General features: G+C 40.7%; 1 long non-coding RNA gene across 2 annotated transcripts in view; it reads right to left on the bottom strand.

The window, feature by feature from the left end:
* Positions 1 to 5,441, bottom strand: part of LOC132657263 (uncharacterized) — a 186,085-nt gene extending 180,644 nt beyond the window's left edge. For both annotated transcript variants that reach the window (XR_009595146.1, XR_009595147.1), the window contains exons 1-2: positions 4,910 to 5,441; positions 4,513 to 4,571 (exon numbers count right to left, since the gene is read on the bottom strand). This is a non-coding gene — a long non-coding RNA (uncharacterized LOC132657263). The remainder of the gene's footprint in view (positions 1 to 4,512; positions 4,572 to 4,909) is intronic.
* Positions 5,442 to 13,541: the final 8,100 nt, after the last annotated feature.

Below are 13,541 nucleotides of genomic sequence, written 5' to 3'. Positions count from 1 at the left end.
CTTTGATCACCATAATAAGTTTGTTTTCTTTGTCTGTGAGTCTGTTTCTGTTTTGTTCATAGATTCATTTTTATTACTTTTTAGATTTCATATATAAGTGATATCATATAATATTTGTGTTTGTCTGACTTAGTATGATATTCTCTAGGTCCATCCATGTTGCCACCAATGGCAATATTTCATTCTTTTTGTGGCTAAGAGTCCATCACGTATGTACACCACATCTTCTTTATTCATTCATCTGTTGATGGACACTTGGGTTGCTCCCATGTCTTGGCTATTGTAAATAGTGGCATAATGAACACTGGGGTGTATGCATATATCCTTTTAAATTCGAATTTTCATCTTTTCCAGATATATGCCCAGGATTGGGATTACTGGATCCTATGACAGCTCTATTTTTAATGTTTTAAGTAACCTTGATACTGTTTTTCATGGTGTCTGCACGAATTTACATTCCCACCAACAGGATAGGAGGGTTTCCTTTTTTCTACACCCTGTTCAGCATTTATTATTCATAGACTTTCTAATGATGGCCATTCTGACCAGTATGAGGTGATACCTCACTGTGGTTTTGGTTTGCATTTCTCTAATAATTAGCAATGTTGAGCATCTTTTCATAGGTTAAACGCAGTCTTTCACTCTTAAAGTCAAATCTATTCTATTTTCTCCTGATGTAGAAACCTTCTGACATTCCATTAGTTTTAGCCTGATGCCTACCCAGTGTCAGAGGCATTTGGGAGCTCCACACCAACATCTCAGTTAGTGGCACTGACAATGCTGGGGCTCAGGAAGCAATAGGAGTAGAATGAGAACAAAGGCTGAGGACTCAGTAGGGCCACTCCTGCTGGAAGAAGCACGGGCAGAGATGTGGGCTCTGCCTTTCACATTTTCTATCTAACACTCCCTTCCTAGGTGATTCCTGCTCTTCCTCAAGTTTCATGATGTCAACTATCATCTACAAATAGCCAAATGTGTATTTCCGGCATGAATTTCTCCCTTAACTCAAGAATCATACACCCTTACTTACATCCACTGCTTACCATTCATATACACTTGGATGTCTTGCAAGTAGGACAAACTTAAAATGAGCAAAAACAAATTCTTTCTACCTCAACATCCTCCCCTAAGCTGCTTATCCTCTAGTCATTTTTATCACAGTTAATGGCAGCTCCATTCTACCAGCTGCTCAGTCAAAACTTCAAACTTTATACCCAAATCATGAAGAAATCTTGTCAACTCTGTCACTGAAATATATCCTGAATTTGGCCTGTGCTTGACTTCCCTGTTGGCTCAGTGGTAAAGAATCTGCCTACAATGTGGGAAACCCAGGTTTGATTTCTGGGTTGGGAAGATCCCCTGGAGGAGGAAGTGGCAACCCACTCCAGTATTCTTGCCTGGAGAGTTGCTTGGACAGAGGAGCTTAGCAGGCTACAGCCATGGGGTCACAAAGAATTGGACACAAATGAGCGATTAGCACTTTCACTTTTCACTTCTCTTACCACCTACCTCATCCAAACTGCCATCTCTTTTCATAGGAACAATTTCAGTGACCTTTTAATTGGTTACGCATTCAAATTTTTCCTCCCCCACCCAACCTTCACTGAGGCCATTCACTTTCACTTACTAAAGTCAAGTTAAGACAGGTCCTTGCTGGTCAAAGCTCTCCTGCGGTTTAACATCACAGAATAAAATCTAAAGCTTTTATTATGATTCAGAGACTCCCATTGATATGGTCCTCTACTTTCTCATCCACCCCCTGTCTTTCTATTTCTCTCTCTCTCTTTCCACTCCAGATACACTGGCCTCCTGGCTTTTTCTTATACCTACCAGGTACTCTCCTAACTTAAGGTTCTGTGTATATTGTTGTTACATCTTTCTGAAATGCCCACCTCCAAATCATAACCTGTAATTTCCCTTACTTCTTTTGGGACTTTCCCTGGCCCCCACATAAAATGGCCTCCTCAAAGAGTAATTCTGTGCTCTCTCATTATGCTTTATTGTCCCTCCTGCCTCCATATTTTTGGCTTTGTGTCTAGTTTCTCTTATTTCCCACCAGATCATACTTAATGTAAACAAACCCTGTTTATTTGATTCACTGTCATGTCCCCACACTGATGATATGTATCATCCATCCATAGCAAACTCTTACTCTGTAACAAATAAATCAAAGTATGTATAAAAAGAGATCTCTGGAGAAACCACAACATTTGAGGATTTAAGAAATAATAATAAGAGAAGCTCATAAAGAAAATTTGGGTAGTCTCCAAAGAGGAGGCAACTAAACCAGAAGGGCTGGTGATACTCAAGACACAGGAAGCAACTATTTTGAGCAGGAGGAAGTGGTTAGCGCAATAAAATGTTCCAGAGGAGTGGCGGGTGAAGTGTGAGGTGAATGGGGAGAGTGACAAAGAATCAGGTCAAGAAAGAAGAGGGTTTCAAACAAGAAATGGTGATCAGCAATGTCCAACATTGCTTATGAATTAAGCAAGATCAGATGGTCTTAGGTTTGTAAAGCAAAGCAAAGATCTCTGTAACTTGAATAAGAATGGCCAAAATGAGAGTTTAACTGCAGTGGCCCAATGAGCTGCAAGAAAGAGGGAAAGTGAATAATGAGTAGAATGCATGGTTATCTTGGGGCACTTTTTTTTTTTTTCCGACAGAAAAGTTTACTCTGTCTTTCTATACAGGTGAGAATAATCTTGTGGACACACACACACACACACACACACACGCACACACACAAAGTCCTGTAGTAAAAAGAGAGAATGGCAGAAATAATACTTTGAGTATTGGATTTCATTTCCTCTTGACTAGTCGAAGACAATATTCCTGTACTTGTCCTTGCTCGAAGACCAGGCTTTTGTTATTCATTAAAAATTCAAAATAACCTCACCCAAGCTTGCCACGCTGCTTCTAATCTGCCTTTTCTCCTTTTACAACATGTGAACGGTCCTATACACAATCAGACAGGGCTGATATATAACCCAGTTTATACATTAAGCATATACGGAGCATGCTGATATTTTCAGTCACATTTCATTCAAAAGAAATTCCATTTGAGACAACTTCACTGATTTTATGATCCGTTAAAAGGTCCTGGTTGCAAAACATCAGTAGAGGGTCTGACAGCAGAAAGTGAGTAGCTGATGTGGGGTTAAAGACAAAATCTTTGGAAATGAGTAGATCAAGGACTTGAGAGACCAGGATGACGGAAATACACTCAGTAGAGGTATACTAAAATCAGAACATTACTCTCAACACAAGGGAAGCAGTGAGCCAAGTGCTAAATCTGCTGAAGAACTGAGGGGATGTGGTCTAAGTACCTCAGGATGGCTGCCACAAAGATGCACCCATTTGTCAGGCTTCGGTGGAGTTGGATATCTTTTCTTGGTGATTGCAACAGCTCCTACCACTTCAATTGTCAATGTTATGTTAATGTCTTATAAGAATATATTTCCAGTGTTGCTCTGTCCTCTGAATCCCAGACTCACATAGCTGTCTACTGAAACAACATCTACAATGAATCTCCCACTAGCCCCAACTTAAATACATCCAAAAGTGAAGAAATATCAATAATCTCAGATATGCAGATAATATTACCTTAACAGTAGAAAGTGAAGAGGAACTGAAGAGCCTCTTGATGATGGTGAAAGAGGAGAGTGAAAAAGCTGGTTTAAAACTCAACAATCAAAAAACTAAAATCATGGTATCTGGTCCCATCACTTCATGACAAATAGGGGAAAAAATGGAAACAGTGACAGACTTTATTTTCTTGGGCTCCAAAATCACTGTGGATAGTGACTACAGCCATGAAATTAAAAGATGCTTGCTCCTTGGAAGAAAAGCTATGGCAAACCTATACAACATCTTAAAAAGAAGAGATACCACTTTGCCGATGTAGGTCCATACAGTCAAAGCTATGGTTTTCCCAGTAGTCATGTATGGATGTGAGAGTTGGACTATAAGGAAGGCTGAGCATTGAAGAATTGATGTTTTTGAACTGTGGTGCTGGAGAAGTCCCTTGGACAGCAAGGAAATCAAACCAGTTAATCCTAAAGGAAATCAACCCTGATGCTGAAGCTGAAGCTCCAATACTTTGGCCACCTGATGTGAACAGCTGACTCACTGGAAAAGACTCTGATACTGGGAAAGATTGAGGGAAGAAGGAGAAGGGGGAGACAAAGGACGAGATGGTTGGATAGCATCAGTGGACACGAGTTTGAGCAAACTCCTGGAGATAGCGAAGGACAGGGAAGCTTGGTGTGCTGCAGTCTATGGACCTGCAAAGAGTTGGACAGGATTGAGTGAGTGAACAACAAAACAGTAAAGAAATCTCTCATTCCTTCCTATTGCTTGAGAAAGAAATCTCAACACCAATCTCAGTTTCTCTCTCTCACCCCACACATCTACTCACACACTGGTGAGTCAAGCCCCCATATAGCTCTCATCTATCGTACTTCTCCACACTCTTCTGTCACAGCTTTACTTTAGGAGTGTAGAATTTCATACCTGGGTTTCTGCATCCATGTCCTCATGAGTACCCCTGTCTGCTTTCTTCCCCATGGTTTCTGCAAAGAAGATGGATTAGATGGAGAAATGACTAGAAGGAGAGTCCACACACTAGACTTTTATTTCTGTTATTATTCTTGCTACCCAATTTTTCAATATTTCCACTTTGAGAGAAATGCCCCACAGCCATTGAAGGGGGACATATTTTTGTTCTCCCCACTTTCCAGTGCCTAAGGGATGGGCACACAATTTAAGGTACACTAATTTGACATGCACACTCAGGGTACTTTTTTTCAACAGGGCCAGCACTCGTGGTGATACATGACCTTGACTCAGGTCGTGTATCTGATACATGACCTTAACTCAGGTCCCAGCTGACCAGGCCCCTTTGGCTCACCTGCATTTTCTGAATCGTGTCCTCCAATGAGCCTGTTGATTCTCTAAGTATTCCGAAACCTGTATGAAAGATCCTCTTCTGCTTGAGTTAGCCACATTGTCATTTTCTACTGCTTACAACGAAAATTCTGACTGATGAAAACCAGTTAATAATAGTTTAATTGTTGTGATAATTTAGGATCAAAGGGGATAGTACATGAATTTGAGCAAGGCTGTCATGATGGAAAGGAGAAGAGAGAGCAAAAGAAGTTAAAATTCATAACATAAATTCAGAGTGGGATAAAGAGAATAAAGCACCAAAAAGGATGGGTTTAGCCTGGATAAATGAGGTTTTTCCAGTTTCCAAATACAACAGAAAAGAGAGAAATGATAATAATAAAGAAGCTGGGCAGACAAGGAAGGGAGTGTATTTGGGGTTGGGGTGATGGGAATAGTTACCATTCTATAAAAGCTGAGCTTGAGACTTTAAGATGATGTTATGGGAGACACAGAGCAGACAGATGGATAGAAGTATGAATCTGTGAGAAAATGTCAAGGATAAAGATAGAGAATTGAAGTCATCAGGAACTGAAATCATGAGAGGAAATGAGATCACTCTGGAAGAGTTCACAGCATGAGAACAGTGGGTCGAGGATGGACATCTGGAGAATTCCAAAATTTAAGAGATGAGCTTAGGAAGAAAAGCCTAGAAAATAAATCACATCATGTTGGACCATGGTTCCTTTCTTGATGAAACAGTATGACTTCAATTACTCTTTCTAATTTCCCTGGGCACGTAGAGCCCCTTGAAAATTATTTTCTTGTCTTTGACAGCTCCTTCTCAGTGAGTAATGATATCAAATAATTATCACCTGCCTGAAGTTTCTAACCCAAGATTCAGGCCCTGCATGCTTTGTTGGCAACCTCTACCTACAAGGTTTGAAAAATAACGCATTCCTTTGACATTGTAGACAATTTTTTCAGAAGGCGATCTCTACAAGCAGCACACAGCAGGGGCTAGCAATCTGTCACTAACATTCCCATATACATCTATTTTTTATGCAGACTTTCTCCATTTTTCCCTAAGACCACCTTAACTATATGGATTCTAAAGGAAAGAGCCCTATTCCAGTCACTCGGTTAGGATCTATTTGATCAACAAGGGACTCTCCCAGCTCCTTCTTTGGCTTTTTGACTCTTTTTTTTTTTTTTTCCTTGAATCAAACCAATGCCACTGGTTAAAATGCAGCTGTGTTGACATACAAAGCTGTTGACAATTATAAAAACCACCTCTCCACCTTTCTCTTAGTTTCCACTGGCCTCCTTGGATTTACTTACTGCACAACCCAAACAGCTTTAATTGGTGCACAAGAGGTGATAAGAAGGAAAATGAATCTATATTCAATTCTTCCATCTTTCCCTTGCCTTGAGGTTGAGGAAGATGGAGAAAAGATTGTATTCTATAGAGTTATGATGGTTAATTTCATGTGTCACACTTATTGAACTAAGAAATACCCAGATAATTCAGTGTCTCTCAGGGTGCCCAGTCATATCTGAGTCTCTGCAGCCCCATGGACTGTAGCCCTCCAGGCTCCTCTGTCCATGGAATACTGGAATAGGTTGCCACTTCCTACTCCAGGAGTGTTGGTCTTTAGTGCAGACCGGAACCTGGTGGACTGGAGTCGACGAAAAGAAAGAGAGAAAAAAGAAAGAAAGAGGCTAGTATTCCCTGGGTTACACAGAGAACCAATAAAGCCCTAGGACAGGGTTTGTACCCCTCACAGAGGCACAGGGTGTTCTCTCAAAGAGGTCTTGAAACCCTGGCAGGAAAGTCAGCTCGGCAGGTTTCTATGCTCCAGAGAATTAGCCAGAGGGAGAAAGAGAAAGAAAGAACGACACAGGGACCCAAGTCTCTAGTGGAACAAGGGTATTTTATTAGCAGAAATGCAGGCTTATATATCTTTAGTTAGAATGATTACTCAGCCATTACAAAGGATGAAATCCCATCAACTGCAACAAAATGGATAGTCTAATACATACAAAGTCACTAACACTGAAAAGAGTCATTGAAGGGAGTTACTGAAAGGAATCCAAGCAGGTACCCTTTCCCATGATCTCAGTCCTGAGAACTGCATGCAGCTCTACTTGTTCCCACAATAGGAACTGATAAGGAACAGAGAATCCTTGAGAAATGGCACACAAAGGAAGAAAAGTGCAACATACTGGATTCCTTAAAGTTGAATGTCCCCTGACACAGGAGATCTTCCCGACCCAGGGGTCAAACCTGTGTCTCTTGCATCTCCTGTATTGGCAGGCAGATTCTTAACCACTAGTGCCACCTGGGAAGATTGCTCTCACCAATGCAGATGGGCATCAGCCAATCTGTTAAGAGCCCGAATAGAACAAAAGAGCAAAGGGCAAACTTGCTTCCTGCTTGGTCTGGGACACCCATCTCCTGCTGTGGGACATCAGCACTCCTGGTTCTCGGGTCTGGACTAGAACTGCACCATTTGCTCTCCTACACCTCACACCTGCAGATGGCAGACCCTGGGATTTCTTAATAGTGAGCTCATTCACTCATATGAGACAATCTCTCACAATAAATCTGTTTCTGTATATCTGTTTATACACTACTGCTTCTGTTTCTCTGGAGAACCCGAATACAAGGACCAAGACAGGACTCTCTGTTACTGTAATTCTCTATTACTATCCAATGCAACAGGAAAAAATGAGAAAGAAAACAATAAGCCAAGAGTCAATACATAGGACCATGATTCGTGGACTACAAACGCATGTAAGAATATCAAGTTCAGGGTATTAGGTTAAAATAAAGGTTCAAAAATAAAACGAAAGTTCAAGTCACAAAGTTAAGAGTTTAGGTTAATATTGGGAGAAGGAGTAGTCCTGGGGATTGACAAGAATCAGAAAACTGTTTACAATTTATAGAAAGATGTAAGGTAAGTTTTGACTAGCTTAAAAGTCATTGGGATGGGAAACAGTATCCATAAAATTCTGGACAACATAAAAAGAAGAGAAGAAAGTAGAAAGACTGGGCAGAAACTGTTTGAAAGTTGTATTTTTAAAAGTAATGGGAGGAACTCCTTGGGGGTCCAGTGGTTAGGGATCTGCATTCTCACTGCCAAAGGCCTGGGTTCAGTCTCTGGTCAGGGAACTAAGATCTCACAAGTTGTGTAATGTGGCCAAAAAACAAAGTAACAGGAGAAGTGTTTTACGAAGCTTTAGGAAGAAAAGAAAGTATGTTTATATCAATGGAACCAATGAAGAGACAGAATAATATTAATATTAATTATCTAAAATAATATCAATTAGTAAAATACTAATATTAGTAACTAATAATTGAACTAGATCCACTGATTTGAGTATTTGTAAGCCATTTATGTCCTTGTCAATAGCTGTGTCTGTATAGTGACGAGGGTAGAAAGCAGAAATTGTTGGGTTGTCAAGTAGACAAAAGAAAAATTGCAGAGATCAAGCAAACATTACATTTTCAACAACTGCAGTTGTAAATAGAAAAATAATAAAATGATAGCTAGAAGGAGACAGAAGCTAAGGTCTCATCTTTTTCGCTTCCGAAAGAGATTTGAGCACTGAATATGTTTTTCTATGGTGTGACAAATAGGAAATTCAACTTAAATTGCTTAAACAACTAAAGTTATTTGAGTCTTTAAAGTAAAATGACTGAGAAATACAGTCAGCTTTAAGACTGGTTTGATAAGTTTTTATTTCTCTAGTAAAAATGAGTTACTAGAGTCAGCAGTGGGATCAGCTTCCTTGGAGCTCATTGTTTCCCCAGTGAGAGACTGTTGGTGACAGGAGGGAAAAGGAGGTCTTAGATGCTGGAGAAATCCAAAAGGTGATTCCATTTCACTCCACACCTTTGGTTCCAACAGCTGACATCCAAAGACACCTTTCTACCTTTCTGGGACTTGGCCACTGATGGGCCAGTGGCCAAGACTCTGTGCTCTCAATGTTTCCTAGTCAGAGAACTAGATCCCACATGTCCCAACTGTATTCACATGTTGGAACTAAATATCCCACATCCCACAACGAGGATGGAAGATTCCTGGTGCCACAGCTAAGACCCAGTGCAGTCAAATTCATATTTTAAAAAAGGAAGAAGAAGACAAAGATAACTAAAGATAACAGATATCACACACACACACACACAAATACACCTTTCATCTAAGATGCACACTTTCCAAAATATCAGGGAAACATATTTCCTACTTCCCCAAAAGAAGTGAACTCAAACACCTTTCAAGTTACTGCCTCTAGGACAAGCCCAGGGTCTCTGTGGCAGAGGAAATCTTTTCCAAAAGGAAGGGTTCAAGGGTTTACAGCTAACTAAAAAGCTGCCTACCACATAACATTCAGCATCTGCTAGCTGAGGGAGAACAATATCATTGAAATAAAACCTCCCACATGAGGGACTTCCTGGTGGTCCAGTGGCTAAGACTCCATGCTCCCAATGCAGAGGGCTTGGGTTCAATCCTTGGTCAGGAAACTAGATTCCACATGCTACAAACAAGACTGAAGATCCTGAGTGCCACAACTAAGACTGGACATAGCTAAATAAATAAATATATATATATATATAACACTCCCACTTGGAGAGAAAGAAGAATGGAAGTCAACATGGCTCTCTACTCATTCTTTTTTTTTTTTTAAATAACTATTTATGGCTCTGCTGGGTCTTTATTACTGTGCAGGCTTTTCTCCAGTTGCAGCAGACGGAGGTTACTCTCCAGTTGTGCTCAGGCTTCCCATTGCAGTGACTTATCTTGTTGTGGAGCATGGGTCCTAAGGCACGTGGGCTTCAGTAGTTGCAGCTCCCGGGCTCTTGAGAACAAGCTCAATGGCTGTGGCACATGGGCTTAGCTGCTCCGTGGCTTATGGGATCTTTCCGGATCTGGGATCGAACCCACGTCTCCTGCATTGGCAGGTGGACTCCTTACCGCTAAGCCACCAAGGAAGCCCCTCTACTCATTCTTAAATAGACCAGGTCTAGGACAGCTGTTTCACTGTTCATTCCTCTCCCCGGCAACATCAGAGGCGGACAATGGAGTGGCGGCTTTGCCTGACAGCTGTCTCCTCTAGCAGTCAACGTTCTCAAAGTGTGAACATGGGGGTCTATAAATAGATGGGGTTGAGCGGATATAAGTTATTTTTAACCAGGCTTGTTTGGGTTTTACTGGTAATACTGCTGTCTAAAGAAACTGAGAAGGATTCTTACCGATTTGTTTCCACCCTGTAACAGGGCTAGTTGTTAAAGCCATAGATGTTATCTGATTAGAGTTGTTAAACCCAGACCTCAGCCTAGACACTTGTTTCCAAGTAGCCCAGCTTTGGTTTCTCCCATACTCCTAACTCTCAGTGTAATAGTTTTCACCCAAAATTATAAGAATGACAAAGCAAATGTAATGGGCCCCTTGCCTCCTGGATGGGGCAAGACCAAGAAGGCTCAACAGAGGAACTGGAGGAAGGGTGGTAAATCAGGTGCTTCCTGTACCCTAAATCTATCTCTCACCAAGTCCCCTCTCTCCCTGCTTCTGCTTACACTAACCTCAGCATGGGGCCAGGAATTTGGTATTTCCAACCCTAGGATAAGCCAGATAACCAGATTTCAACTTATGCTTGATAACACTCTGCAGGCAGAAGACAATCCTTAACAAAATATCCTTTCTTCTCTCACCTTCTATGAGGCCTAATTTTGAAAGAAGCCTATCTCATTATTATCACAGACAGGACAGAACTTTAAAAGAAGACTTCCACACACTTGAGCATTCTGACCTTTCTTACACAATCCTTATCGCAAAGTTCAACAGGGCATAGTTTAAAAAACTCCTGTATAATTATAAAAACTCCTTTATAACTACAAATAAGGAAAGCCAACTGTCCAGCACAAGGCAGAGGACAGAGAAATTCACCATCTCTTCCTTCCTTGTTTCACCCAGTTCCACATTTTTACTCACAACATCCTATTTTCTACTGCTGAAGTCAACAGCAGCCTAATTCGATAAGACTCATTATTTGCAACAATAAAGGTGGGCCTGCTTTCTCGGGTTTGGGTTTTGGTTTCAGGTTGTTTATCTCATGTAATTGAAAAAGTTCAGAGACAGAACAGCCCTCAGTTAATTTGTGATCTGGGCTCCATTTCTCTGGCTCTCTCTTCTGTCTGCCCATCTCTAGGCAGGAACATCATCTCCTGGGCTGATACCCCTAATGGCAAGAAAAGATATGCAGACTTCACCTCTGCAAAGCACAGAGATCTTGATTTCCAGAATTTTGTGTCTTTTCACATATTTACTACTGAACTAATCTCTAGGTTCAAGTGGGGAACATGAGGTGAACGATGAAACCTCAGCAACATTTTTCAGAACTGAATTATCTATTCAAGAGCCACACAGATGTGCAAAATCAGAAACTAGAAGCTTCGGAATTTGCAATAAAACTATAAATTTGGGGGACAATTAAATAATGCCACTATAGTATTCAAAAAGGAGAAATGGAAGACTTTGTAAAGCAGGAATTATTCAAAGGAGAAAGATCCTCTCATTAAAACAAAAGATTAATCTAAACCAAAATGAAAATGATTATCTTCAGGTAGAAGAAAGACATTGCATATGGTAACATATTTATTAATTAATTAATACTCCAAATTGTTTTTTACATTAATCATCACCACTGCCTGCATTTCCAAAGTCAACCAGTCTTCCCTGGAAACAGCCTTTTTTTGAATTCTGTTTCAATTGAAACTTTATTGACATAATTGTAGACTCACATGCAGTTATAAAAAATAAAAAACAAAAAAGAGGTGAAGTATACAGCTTAACCAGTTTCTCCAACAGTGACTTTTTTTTAAATTATAGTGGAATATAGTAGCAGGATATTTACATCGATACAATCCACCTCTCTTGGATTTTGAAACCAATTGAAGACAATCAAATGATTCATAATTTAGAAGGAAAAACATAAAGTTCAATTAAGGAAGTGTGTGTCTGATGGCCTCTACTGCTTTTGAGAAAAATGGCTATCATCAGATAATGAAGTATGTGGGGAAAATTTTGCAATAAAACATATAGAGAAATATCAGAATTTTTCAAGAAAATACTTGCAGACGTAGTAGTCCGTATTCAAACACTGCTCGCCTGCGTGCTTAGTCGCTCAGTTGTGTCCGACTCTTTGTGACCCTATGGACTGCAGCCCACCAGGCTTCTCTGTCCATGGGGATTCTCCAGGCAAGAATAGTGGAGTGGGTTGCCATGCCCTCCTCCAGGGGATCTTCTCAACCAAGGAATCAAATTCATGTCTCCTGTGTCTCCTGCATTGCTGGTGGATTCTTAACCTGCTAAGCCATCAGGGAAGCCTAGTGTTCTTTTATTTGAAATATGTATATCTGTTGCGCTTTTCTAGTAACAACCCTGAGAACAGGTGATAAAAGAATTGTGACAGCATTTCAGAGTGGGTTGCTCTTAAATCAAGGTGATTACAATGGATTATTTCTGAGTTTCCATGATTTATAGTTACTTAACTTACTTTGCCTTGATTAAAAGTTCTTCAAACATGTAGTCAAATTAATTAAAAATAGCACTGTATTTTAGTGCCAAAATAAATGTAAAGAGTGAGAAATAAAAACTCTAACATGAATGAGGTTTGGCAAGACAACCTTAAAAAAAAAATGTGAGAACTGACAAGTGAATTTTTCATCCAATGTAGGATACTGTGGAAAGCTTTGCGCTGCTTTATCAAAGAGTCTGAATGCATCTATAGATATGAACATTTTGAGCCTCCAGTAGAGTTTTAACTATTTCTCTATTTTTATTTACTTGGCCGCATCAGGCCTTTGCTGCGGCATGAGGGGTCCTGGTTGTGTCATGCAGCCTTTCTCACTGTGCTTCTTAGTTATGGCTCTTATGTGCTATGTGCTGTGCTCAGTTGCTCAGTCGTGTCCCACTCTTCGTGACCCCATGGGCTGTAGCCCACCAGGCTCCTCTATCTATGGGGATTCTCCGGACAAGAATACTGGAGTGAGTTGCCACACCCTCCTCCCAGGGATCTTCCCAATCCAGGGATTGAACCCAGGTCTCCCACATTGCAGGTGGATACTTTACCATCTGGGCCACCAGGAAACCCAAGAATTCTGGAGTGGGTAGCCTATCACTTCTCCAAGGCATCTTCCCAACCCAGGAATCAAACCAGGGTCTCCTGCACTGCAGGTGGATTCTTCACCAGGGAAGTCCAGTTGCGGCTTTTGAACTCAATAATCGTAGCATGCAGGCTCTCTAGTTGTGTCAGGCTTAGTTGCTCCACAGCATGTGGGATCTTAGTTCCTCAGACAGGAATCAAGCCTGCATCCCAGCATTGCAAGGTGGATTCTTAATCACTGGACCATCAGGGAAGTCCCCATATTGATTCTATATTCTCCCAATTTTATATCTTTAAAATGTATTTCTAGATTAACTTTACTTATCCAAAGTGTTTATTGAGATTATTATATGTTTGGCAGTCTCCTGGATCCTAGGGTCTACTGGGGAGCAAAACAGACATAGTTCCTCCACTCTTAAGCTTACATAAATGCAAGAGGGTAGGGCAGAAAGTTTCAGGGAGAAACAAAAATGTTTTCCCCAAACGTT

Source organism: Ovis aries, chromosome 10, assembly GCF_016772045.2.
Source record: "Ovis aries strain OAR_USU_Benz2616 breed Rambouillet chromosome 10, ARS-UI_Ramb_v3.0, whole genome shotgun sequence".
Classification (NCBI taxonomy): Eukaryota; Metazoa; Chordata; class Mammalia; order Artiodactyla; family Bovidae; genus Ovis; species Ovis aries.
Note: the sequence above shows the minus strand (reverse complement) of the source record. Positions and strands in the feature narration are given on the sequence as shown.